Below are 14,839 nucleotides of genomic sequence, written 5' to 3'. Positions count from 1 at the left end.
AAGGCAAGTCTTGAACTGATCTGAATCTACCTTCCTTCAACTCCAGGACTCCCATAAAGGTAGAGCAATGGGGGTGGGCATGTCATCTCAAGTTACATAGTGCTTTGGGAGGTGTCTCAGTTAGGGTTTCCATTTCTATGAAGAGACGCCATGACCACAGCAACTCTTAGAAAGGAAAACATTTAATTGGATCTGGCTTATAGTTTCAGAGGTTTGGTCCATTATCATCATGGCAGAAATCATGGCAGTGCGCAAGCCGATTTGGTGCTGGAGAAGGAGCTGAGAGGTCTACATCTGGATCAGCAGGCAGCAGGTAGTGAACTGGCTTGAGTTTCTGAGACCTCAAAGCCCACCCCCTAGTCATGCACCGCCTCCAACAGAGCCACACCTACTCCAAAGCCACACCTCCTAATAGTGCCACTCCCTATGGTCTTATGGGGATCATTATTTTTTCAAACCATCACAGGAGGATAGAGAACTGCTCCTTGAGTAAGGATTCACCAAGCACAAAGAATATCGTAGGACAACAGTTCCCAATCTGCCATAAGAGGTTTGTGTATTTGGAGAAAAAGTAATCTTATCTGGAAATTACAAGTGGCTGTGGGTAACAGGAATCTACACATGTGCCCAAGACATAAACCTTGGAGAGAATAGCTATGAAATTGGAAAAACCAAGAAGGGTAACAGAAGTATGGGGCGCCCCTAATCTAATGTCATGGTTTAGACATTAAGTGTCCCCTGAAAAGATTTCTGTGTTAAATATTTGGTTCCTGATCTAGCAATATTCAGAGGTAGGGTGTTGTAGAATATTATTTTAAGATGTATTACCTTTGTTTATGCTATGAAATGTTTGTTTTAATAATGCAAAGATGAGTTGCATTCTTTTATGTTGCGTTTGTTTAATTCTGTGAAGCTATGTTACTTTGCCTGTCTAAAACACCTGATTGATCTAATAAAGAGCTGAATGGCCAATAGTGAGGCAGGAGAAAGGATAGGCAGGGCTGGCAGACAGAGAGAACAAATAGGAGAAATCTGGGAGAAGGAGAAGGAAGAATGAGAAAAAAAGGAGAGGATGATACTAGGGGCCAGCCACCCAGCCACATAGCCAGCCAGGGAGTTAAGAGTGAAAGTAAGATATACAGAAGTAAGAAAAGGAAAAAGCCCAGAGGCAAAGGGTAGATGGGATAATTTAAGAAAATCTGGCTAGAAATAAGCCAAGCTAAGGTCAAGCATTCATAAGAAAGAATAAGCCTCCCTGTGTGATTTATTTGGGAACTGGATGGCTGGCCCCCCAAAGAGCCAAAAGAGTAAGAAAACAACAATAATTACATTTTGGTGTACCAATGTGAGGCCTGAATATCCATCTAAAGCCTGAGGAAGCTGGGGGGAAAAAAGACACAGCTTCTTTAAGAAGCCCCGCCGACAGCAGAATACTTAAACAGCCCTTTTCACACTAAATAGAAACAAAAACCTAAATAAAAATGTCTGCTGCAGTGCAAGCATCAGCATTCTAGAGCTCTAGGAAGGTTGAGTGCAGTTCTTGCTCACCGACCTCCAACCAGGCCATGAGCTTTAGGCTTGGCTTACACGACCTGAGAAGTGGGCCAAGCCAGCTGAGAACTGTGAGGAGGATTCAGGTGTAGCTTAGCAGTTTAAAGTTTGCTCACACAGTCAAAAAAAGATACACAGTAAAAGAGGTCCAGATGAAAAAAAACTAAAACCCTCTAAACAGGTTCCAGTGTGTTTTACAATGTGTGTAGGCATAAGAAAGAGAGAAAAGGGGCATGGACAGTCACAGAAAAAAATAGTTTAAAAATAATAAAGTCTTTAAAAGAGAAGTAAAATTATAAAAAAGAATAAGCCACATAGATATAGGAAATACACAGGAGTCTGGATCCTGTATGTTATTGTGTTGATTTTGAATTCTTTGCATGCTGATGAGCAAAAGACAGCTTCTAGTAGACATGGGATTGTGAACAGGACTGCAAAATTGAACTAACTTAGATACTTTAGGGCTATCTTAACTTTAAAAAAGAAGTTAAACAAAAAATGCATTTGTCAAATGGAAGTCAAAAATGCTTTGGGGAAGAGGTTTTGCTTTTGTTTCCACAGGAAACAAGAGGCTGTGGATTTGTTCCAGGTTAATATGGATCAGATTTGATCAAGAGCAACCTCCTGAATCCTGACAGATGATATCTATCTGCTGTGAAATATTCCTTTATACTGTATGAATATATGTCAGAGAAGGAGAAGGAGATTAATGCACTATGCTAATAAAGGTACCATCACATGGCAGAGTATAAATAAGGAATATGGGTTAATTTAAAATGTAAGAGCTAGTTAGTAATAAGCCTGAGCTATTGACAGAGCATTTATAATTAATCTTAAGCCTCTGTATTGGTTATTTGGGAACTGGTGAATGAAAACTTCCACCTACAGTAGGACTTCGGGGAAATGATACATCAATGGATACCTTGATGGATTCATAGTGAGATGACATTGTTGGGAGGTAGTAGTAAGCAGGAAGTGGCACTTAATTAGATGAAGTAGATCACAAGTGGTATATAGTGGTTTGAATGAGAATGGCTCCCATAGGCTCATGTATTTGAATGATTGGTCCCTAGAATGAAACTGTTTGGGAAGGATTAGAAGGTGTGGCCTTGTTGAAGGAGGTATGTCACTGAGGGTGGGTTTTGAAACCATGATGATAACCAACTAACCCTCTGAAACTTTAAGTAAGCCCCCAACTAAATGGTTTCTTTTATAAGCTGCCTTGTTCATGATATCCCCTCATGGCAAGAGAACAATGGCTAAGACAGGATGTGTCTTGGAAAGATAACCATGCCCCTAGTCTGTTCCTCTCTGCTGCCAGAGGTGAACAACTCTAGTCCACATCCCTGCTCTGTTATGATGTTCTTCTAGAAACAATGGCACCAGCACAGCAAAATGTAGACTATAACTTCTGAAATTAGGAGCCCAGATAAGTCTTCCCTCCTTAAAGTTGCTGGGCTCAGATGTTTGTCACAGATTGTCACAGCATCATAAGTGTAACAAATATGCCCACTTCTTTCTCATTGGCAGACCTCAGAGTTTGCTCAAGGGTTTATGGCCCTTTTGCTATTGCTCAGAGGAGGAACTTTTCCCAGCCCAAAGTCTTGGGCAAAGGTAGTTTTCATTCCTTGAGAGTGATGACTGACTTTCATTTGCACTCTGTAGTGGTTTAAATGAGGATGTTATATATTTGGAATGCTTGGTCTTCCATTGGTAGAACTGTTTAGAAGGGATTAGGAGGTGTGGCCTTCTTGGAGGAGGTGTGTCACTTGGGGTGGACTTTGAGGTTTCAAAAGTCAAGCCACTCCCATGTAGCTCCCTCTGCCCCCCACTTGCTGATAGGGATGTAAGCATTCAGCAACTGCTCTGGTGCCATTGCCTGGCTGCTGCTGTGCTGCCTGCCATGAGGGCCATGGACTCACCCACTGAGCAAGGCTCACAACTGGTTGTTCATGGTATTTTTTATTTTATTTTATTTACTGTCAACTTGACACAAGCTAGAGTTACCTGGGAAGAGGAACCTCAATTGAGAATATATAGAACATATCCACATCACACTGGCCTGTAGGCAATCCTGGGAGGTGGAGGAGGGAGCACTTTCTTGATTGATGATCGATGTGAAAGGGCCACACCTGAACACATGGTTAGTCCAGGGTGTATTAAAAAGGCAAACTGAGGGCTGGAGAGATGGCTCAGAGGTTAAGAGTACTGACTGCTCTTCCAGAGATCCTGAGTTCAATCCCAGCAACCACATGGTGGCTCACAACCATCTGTAATGAGATCTGGTGCCCTCTTCTGGCCTGCAGTCATACATGCTGTATACATAAAATAAATAAATCTTTAAAAAAAAAAGATACTGTTTAGCCGGGCGGTGGTAGCACATGCCTTTAATCCCAACACTCAGGAGGCAGAGCCAGGCAGATCTCTGTGAGTTCGAGGCCAGCCTGGGCTACCAAGTGAGTTCTAGGAAAGGCACAAAGCTACACAGAGAAACCCTGTCTCGAAAAACCAAAAAAAAAAAAAAAGGCAAACTGAGCAAGGGAGTTGAAGCAAACCAGTAAACAGTGTTCCTCCATGGTCTCTACTTCAGTTCCTGCCTCCAGGTTCCTGTCCTGCTTGAGTTCCTGCCCTGACTTCCCTCAATGATGGACTGTGATTAAACCATGTAAACTGAATAAGCCTTTTATTCCCAGGTTGCTTTTGATTTTATCACAACAATAGAAACCCAATACATTTTTGTTCACTATATATGTCTTAGTTAGGGTTTCTATTACTACAACAAAACATCATGGCCAGAAAGCAAGTTGAGGAGGAAAGGGTTTATTTGGCTTACACTTCCATATTGCTGTTCATCTCTGAAGGAACTCAAGGACGGGAACTCAAACAGGGCAGGATCCTGGAGGCAGGAGCTGATGCAGAGACCATGGAAGGGTGTGGCTTACTGGCTTGCTCCCCATGGCTTGCTCAGCCTTCTTTCTTATAAAACCCAGGACCACCAGCCCAGAGATGGCACCACCCACAATGGCTGGGCCCTCCCCAATTGATCATTAATTGAGAAAAATGCCTTACAGCTGGATCTCATAGCGGCATTTCCTCAACTGAGGCTCATTTCTCTCTGACGACTCTAGCTTGTGCCAAGTAGACACACAAAACCAGCCAGTACAATATACCTCACTAAAACATAAGGCCAAGGCTATGTTCAAAGAGAAAGCATTGAATTACCCAGCAGGATGTGATTTCTCAATATCAGATAGCCGTGTCATACACCTTGGCCTTAGCTCGAGGAGTGCCTATTACACAACCATTATGAAAGCAGTAAGTGTACAAACTGACAAACATGACTCAGCCAACAATCTCAGATGTGCAAAACTGTATCTATTTATCCCTTGTCTTAATCAGGGTTTCTATTGCTGCAGTGAAACACCATGACCAAAAGGCAAGTTGGGGAGGAAAGAGTTTATTTGGCTTACACTTCCATATCATAGCCCATCATTGAAAGAAGTCAGGACAGGAACCTGGAGGTAGAAGCTGATGCAGAAGCCATGGAGGAGTGCTGCTTACTGGTTTTCTCAGCCAGCTTTTTTTTTTTAACAGAACCCCAGACCATGAGCCCAGAGGTGCCCCCCCCCACACACACACACAATGGGCTGAGCCCTTTCCCAGTCAATCACTAGTTAAGAAAATACCCTACAGGCTTGCCTACAGCCGGATCTTATGGAAGCATTTTCTCAACTGAGGCTCCCTCCTCTGATGACTCTAGCTTGTGTCAAGTTGACAGGAAACTAGCCAGTACATTCCTCTTATTTTTATGTCTTTTAAAATAATGTTACAAAAAAGTCAAGTTTGAGGACAATGAGACACACAATGAGATGCACTGTGTTTCCATCTATATCTACACCTCTCTTCTAGGAGACAAAGGACCTTGCCATCATTCCACAAAGTTCCCTCGTGTCCCATCCCAGGTAACAAATATTCTGCTTTTCATCCCAGAACATAGATGTTTTATGTCCTTGAATTTTACTGAATGAAATCATTTATGTGTTCTTTGTCTTTCTTGGCTCAACATAATGTTTGAGTTTCTTTTTTGCTTGAGATTCTTCCACACTGCTCTGTATATCTGTATTCATTCTTTTTTTTTTTTTTTTTTTTTTTTGGTTTTTCGAGACAGGGTTTCTCTGTGTAGCTTTGCGCCTTTCCTGGAACTCGCTTTGGAGACCAGGCTGGCCTCGAACTCACAGAGATCCGCCTGGCTCTGCCTCCCGAGTGCTGGGATTAAAGGCGTGCGCCACCACCGCCCGGCCTGTATTCATTCTTAAAGTCAACTTTATTAAGGTATGACTTGTATAAAACACATTTCCCATTTAAGAGTCCAGTCAATGAGTTTAGATAAAATTCTACACTCAGTTCATATCCTAGGGTAACTGCAAAAGCCAGGAAAGTAAAAAGGGACAGTGGCTAGGGTGGGGACTGAGGGTGCAACAGAGAAAGGAATAGCAAGGTACAAGTGATCTGATTGGAGGGGGATACAGGAAAACGGGAGGAGGTTTAATTAGGTAGGAGGAGGGAGATATATACATGAGAAGAGAGAAGGGCAAAATAATGGTAAGAATGACTGGAAAAAGTCATAAGGAATCATACTATTAACTATACTTTTAAAAAAATCCCTCCAATACCTTTGAGTTTGTGTATAAAGATACATATATAGTTTAAATGAGATTTTCTCATCTGAGCTGACAGTGATCCCTCCAAGAGTCAAAGACCACCTTTTAGAAACCCAGCAGCAGACTGAGGAGAGAATCCAGAATCTTAAACCAGAAAGGAATCAAAAAGACCTGTGGGATTTTTTATTTTATTTGTTTGTTTGTTTGTTTTGAGAAAGGGTCAAAATATGTAGCTATGGTTAGCCTACAACTTGCTATGTAGACCAGGCTGGCCTCAAACACGCAGAGGTCAGACTGCCTCTGCCTCCATCTCCCATGCTCAGAAAGACCCATGGGTTTTCCAGGTAGTAGAGATGTGCTCTGGTCCGTAGGGCTGAGGCTAGTTGATATAATGTTGTTCAGCTCATGTTTAGGGAATCATGTCTGTTATTAGTTGCGTTTTGGCTCTTTTGGGGGGCCCTCCAACCAACTCCCAAATAAGTAAGAGAGAGGCTTATTCTTACTTATAAGTGACCGGTCTTAGCTTGGCTTGTTTCTTGCCAGCTTTCCTTATCTTAAATTATCCTGTCTACTTTTTGCTTCTGGGCCTTTTCCATTCTCTTACTTCAGTGAATCTTATTCTTACTCCGCGGCTGGCTGTGTAGTTGGGTGGCTGGCCCCTGGAGTCCTCCTTCTTCTCTGGCTACTCCTCTTCTCCCAGATTTCTCCTTCTGTTTATTCTCTCTGCCTGCCAGCCCCGCCTTGCTATTGGCCGTTCAGTTCTTTATTAGCCCATCAGGTGTTTTAGACAGGCACAGTAACACAGCTTCACAGAGTTAAACAAATGCAACATAAACGAAAGTGACACAACTTAAAATAATATTCTACAACACGTCACTGAGACTTTATGGATGTAGCTTCTCACATTCATAGGAAACACAATTTCACAGCAAATTCCCTGATCCTCTGGTTCTTACGCCTTTTCATCCCCTCTTCAATGATCCCTGAGCCTTAGGGGTGGGAGTTGTATTGTAGATTCCTCCATTACTCTGTGATGGTTTCTGTCTGTTCCAAAGGGAAGTTTCCTGGATGAGGGGTGAGAATTACACTTATCTGTGGGTGTAAGGACACACATTTAGAGTATAGCTAGGGATTATACTGGATTAGCAAAGGGGTAGTTGTAGGTTCTCCAAGATCCATGCCCTCGCTAGCCTTAGGTAGTTGGCTAGGTTTCCAGTGCCAGGTATGATTTCTCTCTTGTTCAGCAGGTCCCAAGTCCAATTACAGAGTTATTGGTTACTACCAAGGTATATGCGGCACTATATTGCACCCTTAGGGTTATTGTGCCATACTGGTCATTGTGTTTCATATGCATTACGGCTGGGTAGGACTATAGGTTGCTTCCCTGCTGTTTTTCCTTTGGCTTAGCAGCTACACCTGAATCGACTGATATTTTAACTACTGTCTGCAGATCCGCCGCCCCGCCATCAGCGCTCCTGGTGGGATTGCTGGTCCTGCTGGTACTGGCTCTGTCACTGATGCCAAATTAAAGGGGTTTTTTGCTTCTGTTTTTCTGGTTTTTCAAGACAGGGTTTCTCTGTATAGCCTTGGCTGTCCTGAAACTCACTCTGTAGACCAGGCTGGCCTTGAACTGACAGAGATCCACCTGCCTCTCTCTGCCTCCCAAGTGCTGGGATTAAAGGCATGCACCACCCCCGCCTGGCTGTGGTTGCTGGGAATTGAACGTAGGACCTCTGGAAGAAGAGCCAGTGCTCTTAACCTCTGAGCCATCTCTTCAACCAAATGAAGTTTTTAACTGAATGTCTATCGTTCTAGTTCTATCTACCAATAAAGACTTAGGAGTCAGATGTTGGGGTGAAAACCTGATAGCTCAGAAGGGTCGAGAAGCAACCAGCTGACCTTCCTTTTGGCTGAAGACCCAGTAAGAAAATATCTCTCCATTCACCTCAAACCAAAAAGACCACAAATCTCTAAGTCCCTCCGTACTCCTTCCTGTGCATCTCTCTGTATGTCTTTCTGGATCCTCTGTACTCCCCACAAATTTTCACTCCCCACTTCCAACTCCTATTTCTTTCCCGACAGGATCCCTAGCAGTGTCTCTTGTGCCAAGAAGGATTTTGAGAAAGGCAAGAAAAATCTGTGGCCTTCAGGTAGCCACTTCTTTCAAGCCTACCTCAAAAACTTCCCAAGACTAGGTGGTCTAAAGGGCTGGCTTCCTTGCTGGTTATAAGGAGAGGGGGATTAGGAAGATAGCATCAATAACTGGTTTGAGAATTACTTACCCACATTTTAAGCATAAGAACATGCTTAATTTGCTTAATTCTCTTTATGATTATTTTATAGGTTTGATTCTTAAGTTATACATTCAGTGTCCTCTTTATTGAACTAAATCTGGGAAGGAGACTGAACAGCTGTTAGAGAACATTCTGCTCTTTTACCAGTGTCTTAGTTAGAGTTTTTATTGCTGTGATGATAAAACACCACTGACCAAAAGCAACTTGGGCAAGTGTTTGGGAGCCAGACTGAACCAAGACTTCTCAGAGACCCTGATAATGAAAGGACAAAGGGAATGTTAGTTCTGTGTCCTTGTCTAGGAGCAGACTTGGCAAGGGCCAGTCAAGGGCCAGAGCCAGAGTGTGCTGGGTGGTTTTATGTCTACTTGACACAAGCTAGACTCATCAGAGAGGAGAGAATCTCAATTGGGAAAATGCCTCCAAAAGATGTTGGCTGTAGTTGGGCATGGCAACACACTCCTTTAATCTCAGCACTAGGGAGACAGAGGCAGGCGGATTTCTGTGAGTTCGAGGCCAGTCTAGTCTACGAAGAGAGTTCTGGGACACCCAGGGCTGTTACAGAGAAACCCCATCTCAAAAAGCAAAACAAAACAAAATAAACAAAAAAATCTTGGCTGTAGGAAAGCCTGTAGTACATTTTTTAAATTAATGATTGATGTGGGAGGGCCCAGCCCATTGTGGGTGGGGCTATCCCTGGGCAAGTGAGGCTCCTCATCCCAAATATGCCTAGGTTTGGGTCACACTGACAAGAGCCAACCACCACAACCAGTCTGATCTAAGAGTGGGTTAGTCAGGCTCACTGGGGTTGTAAGGGGCAGAGTCCTGACCAGGTGCCACCGACTCATTGTTTACCAAAGGATACAATGGAAAGTACCTGCCAGAAAGTCTTATGTAGTCTTGTCCCTTACTGGGCTGCAATTTTCTTAATTTTTAGCAATCTCTCTTATTCATTAGTTGGCATTTTTAAGGTTTTACTTAGTTGAAAAATTCAGAGTCTTTTTGAGTCAGTGCTTTAGAAATCTTTACATCCATCCTATGTATGGGGCTGGCTGCCGGTAATTTGGTTAAATATAGGAATTAGTGCACAGTTTATGGCCATGAGTCTTCCAATATGTCTAGATGCCTGTTGGGATTAGGAGTTCTGACTAATAGGCCCTTAAGAAGTGACCTTGGACTAGAAATGCTGCTGTCAAAGCTGTGGCACTGATGAGGTCTCACATGCTCCTAGGTCACAAATCTTTTTTTTTTTTAATTTATTTATTTAAAAAACATTCTCTGTGTCTCCAAATATGGTGATCAGATTAGAAAATTAGTGCAAAAGTATCTGTGTTTATTACTTGTTAATCTTTAAATTTTATAGTTTTGTGTGGTTAATGTGTAAGCTGTATACTTTTAAAATTAAATTTTTTATATACTTTTATTATTAAAAACATTTTGAGGGGTTGGAGAGCTGACTCAGTGGTTCAATGTATCTACCTTTCCAGAGGACCCTAGTTCAGTTCCCAGCACCAACATCATGCAGTTCACAATCACCTGAAACTCCATTCCAGGAGGAACCAGTGCCCTCTTCTGGCCTCCAGAGGCAAGTGCACTCATGTGCACATACCCAAATGCAGAAACACACACACGCACACACACACACACACACACACACACACACACACACACACACACACTTTAAAATAATTACTAATTCCTTTGTCCTTTATTTCACTGCTTATATTTAAAAACCACTGTGAGCTTAAATTCTAAAAGAAGAAGCCTGGGCATGGTGCCATATCCACTAATTCCAGTTTCTCAGAAAGATGATGAAGAAGATTCAAGTTTGAAGATGGCCTGGACAACTTAGAGAGACTCTGTCATAAAAAAAAAAAAAAAGAAAAAAAGAAAGAAAGAAAGAAAGAAAGAAAGAAAGAAAGAAAGAAAGAAAGGAAGGAAGGAAGGAAGGAAGGAAGGAAGGAAGAAAATTGTACCTGGGCTGTATCTCACTCAGTAAATGCGCATTTGCCTTGCATGTGCAATGCCCTGAGTTAATCCTCAGTATCATAAACAAAGCAATATTTTCCTCTGATTTTAATCAATTTGCAATACATGGAGCTACAATAATATAAGTGAGGTTGAGGTCCAAGAATCTGCTGGGTCAGTGACACCAGTCTTCTTTAGTTGGGAGACTAGGCAGGAGGACAGCAGTGAGCTACGGAGCACAAGAATCAAAGATAAGACAAATATATTAGAACATTTTTTTTTCTTCAGAAAACCACCCCTACCATGTAAGAAACAAGTGGTTTTGAAGATTTTAGTTTTACTTAGGCATGTGTCTGTACTCATGGTGCAGGTATCTTGGGGTGGGAGTGGGACAGAAGCGGGCGTTAGATCCCCTGCAGCTGAAATTACAGGCTGTTGTAAGGCATCTGTCATGGGTGCTGGTTCCTGAACTTGGGTCCTCTGAAAGCACTCTTAACTGCTGAGCCATCTCTCATGTGGGGTCCTGCCCCACCGGGAATTTAGGTCACCTCTGAAGAGGTGGCCTGGAACTGAGGAGTGTGCCACTTGCCCGTTCCCCAGCCTTCCTCTTACCTGGAGACAATCAGACATAGCAACAAAGACACAGCGGGAGTCAAGTCAAGCAAGAACTCCTTTACTGGTAGGCAGTAAGCCTCTTTTATAGCAGAAACCTCAGAACCCTGGGAGGGAGGGAAGGAACCAACCAATCATTTTAAAGGTCACACTATACTCATTTTCTTGTTTACGAGTTGTTAATGCACTGACATCATCTCCTGATCTTCATATCTTATCTCAGCTTAAACGACTTGAGCTAGCTTCCTCTCGGCACCATTTGTATCTAATCTCTGAGTAAACAACTTAGGCTAACTTCCTCTCAGTACCATCTTTGTAGCTCATGTATGCCCCACACTCTCAGGCAGAAGCAGGCAGATATCTTTGAGTTCGAAACCAGCCTGGTCTACATAGTGCGTTCCAGGGCGGCCACGACTACACAGTGAGACCCTGTCTCAAAAACAAACAAAAAACTGAAAGGGAGAAATTCGTAGCTGAAAGAGAGAAATTAGTAGCCACCTTAAAAGACGTTCCTTCCCCTTCCCCCTTCTTCCTCCAAAGGTATTTGCTGACCAGCGTTTTTTTGAATTGACCAAAAGTTGAACCTGTGGTAAAGATAAGGCTGGGACAATAAATCTGTGTATCCTAGACTTGGCAAAACAAGATATAAAGAGTAATGGGCTCCATTGACCAAAAGTTGAACTCAAAAGAGAGTAAGACTGCAACAATAAATCTGAATGTGTCAACAAAAACAGGACACAGGGAATAAAAACTTATGTCTCTATAGATACCCTGAGCCCTGTTAGCAATTAGCAACTTTATACTTACCTCATCCCTACCCCCGAACCTTCCCTCTATAAACCCCTTAGAGTGAGTGCTCGGCACCTTCCCTCTTCTCACCTACTGTAAAGTGGTGTTGGGGAGGTCCCTGCCTCGGCCGGAATAAACGAAACCTTTCGTTCTTACATCGAAAATTGGCTCCTTGGCGGTCTTGTGGGGGGAGGGGGCTCACAAATGGGCACTACAAAACAACCTTACAAATAGTCTCCTAATACTTTTGAGTACATACATCATGATTTACTTAACAATTTTATGTTTTGCTAGTTTTCAAAGAGCTATTGCTAGAACTGGGAGTGTGGCACTTGCCTGGCATACATGGGACTAAAGGGCATGTACCATCACATCCCGCATTTATACGGTTCTTAATGGATAATATTATCAAACACTAATCATCATTTGGATTTGGGTATCATATGCAATACTTTTTAAATACATGGAAATTGAAAGTAATCTATATTAAAATGCTAATTATCTTAAAGAGTAGAATAATAAATTTTCCCTATTTTTACATATTTCTGTATTTACCATACTTTTCAGATGGAAAACTACATTTTGTTTTTGTTTTTGTTTTTGTTTTTTCAAGACAGGGTTTCTCGGTGTAACAGTCCTGGGTGTCCTGGAACTCACTATGTAGACCAGGCTGGCCTCGAGCTCAAGAGGTCTACCTGCCAGTGCCTCTTGTGTGCTGAGATTAAAGGTATGCACCACCATTGTCCGCCCCAGCTGAAAAAAATACATTTTTTAGAACAAATTTTATTATACTCACACACTACTATGTGAGACTACAGGCATGCCTGTTCAATAGCACACATATGGAGGTCAGTCCTTCACTGTTCAACAGCACACACAGAGGTCAGTCCTTTCCTGATTTTACCCCTGCATTTTTTTCTTTTTTTTTTTTTTTAATTTATTATGTATACAGGTTCTGTCTGCATGTATCCCTGCAGGCCAGAAGAGGGCACCAGATCTCATTATAGAAGGCTATGAGCCACCATGTGGTTGCTGGGAATTGAACTCAGGACCTCTGGAGGAGCAGCCAGTGCTCTTAACCTCTGAGCCATCTCTCCAGCCCCTACCCCTGCATTTTCTACATCAGGCTAGCTGGCTGGTGAGCTTCCAGGGTTTCTCTGGTCTGTCTTCATCTTGTTATAGGAACACTGGGATTACACTCATGCTATGCATATGACTTTTACACTGGTTCTAGGGATTTGAACTTAGATAATCATATTTGCATGGAAATGCTTTTACCCACAAAGCTATTTCCCCAGCTCCATATACATATTTCCAGGGAGGGGAGGAAGTGGTTAGAGTAGGCATGACCCCCTGTAGACTTGAATGCTTGGCCCATAGGGAGTGGCACTATTAGGAGGTGTGGTCTTGTTGGAGTAGGTGTGACCTTGTTGGAGGAAGTGTGTCACTATGGGGGCGGGTTTTGAGGTCTCATATATGTTCAAACTATGCCCAAGTACAGTCTGCTTCTGCTGCCTGCAGATCTGCATGTAAAACTCTCAGCTCCTTCTCCAGCACCACATTTGCCTGCATGCTGCCATGATAATGGCCTAAACCTCTGAAACTGTAAGCCAGCCTCAATGAAATGTTGTCCTTTATAAGAGTAGCCATGGTCATGGTGTCTCTTCATAGCAATAGACACCCTAATTAAGACAAGGAGATGAGGACAAAAAAAATACAGGTAATTTGATCTCACCTCAGAGTTTATCTGGAAGACACTCTGAGGTTATTCTCAAACATTTTTTAACAGTGCACAAACACTGTTTAAACAGATGGTGGTACTGCTGTTACCCTGGAGAAAATGCCTACTGGAAGCCTAATGTTCTTAATGAAATCTTTGTTTTATTCATAAGAAGTCATCAGCTGGGCATGGTATCTAACTCTGGTCATCCCAAGACTAGGGAGGCTGAGACAAGAGGATCACCAGGATTTTGAGACCAGCCTGAGCTACAGGGTGAATTCCAGGCCAGGCTGGGCTGCATAGTGAGACCCTGTCTCTGTAAAACAAAACCAACAAGATAGATTACATCATTTATAGACACTAATCCCTTTCTGCAATATAGTCACAAAACTCATTTAGTTAAATTCAGCTTCTTGCCCTTTCCAAAGTTCAAAATTTGTGATTTAATTGGGCAACTTATACTCTAAACCTGATATAACATAATATCTAAATAGTACCAATAGCTTAGTTAAATGGCATGCCATTTTTAAAAACACCTATTTACTAATTTTTTATTGGGATATCTTTATCACACTTCTTCCCTTAAGGATCAAAGATCTATGTGGAAAAGGGGACAGGAAGATTATAGGAGCAAGAGGTGGTGGACAACTTCAAGGAAATGGCATTTTCCAGGGGAGATGTACATATGAACACAGAGTCTGTGATAGTATGCACAAGACCTGTATATGTTCAAGCCAGACACGGAGGAGAGGCAGTAGGCATGAAGTCCTACCCCTAACCAAGAGGCTGGAGGAAGGTACATCAGTATTCTTCAAAGGAGCGACACAGCATATCAACCATGCTCCAGGCAGGCGCCATGCTCAGCAGACACAAATTAGACTCCATGGCTTTTTTGTCTGTTCTTTTAAGAGAGCGAAAAATCATGAAGTTAGGTAGGTAGAAGTTTTGTTGGATAGGAGCTGAGAGGAGTTGGGGCAGGTGAGAGAATATGATCAAATATATTGTATGGGATTCTGAAAGAATAAATAAAATATTGTTTGAAAAAAGAGCTATCAAGAGTGCAGCGGGTAGGCGCTCTTGCAAGTTGGACAACTTTCCCTAGAAACCATGGTAGATAAAAAGAGGCAACTCTCCATGTTGTTCATGTTGTTCTCTGACCTTCATACAATTGCTGTAGTGGGTATCCACACACTAACACCAATATATATATTTATATTTATATTTATATTTATATTTTGAGACAGGGT

Source organism: Peromyscus californicus, unplaced genomic scaffold (assembly GCF_007827085.1).
Source record: "Peromyscus californicus insignis strain IS unplaced genomic scaffold, ASM782708v3 Scaffold_12__1_contigs__length_115047231, whole genome shotgun sequence".
Taxonomy (NCBI): domain Eukaryota; kingdom Metazoa; phylum Chordata; class Mammalia; order Rodentia; family Cricetidae; genus Peromyscus; species Peromyscus californicus.
This window is presented reverse-complemented; position numbering follows the sequence as displayed.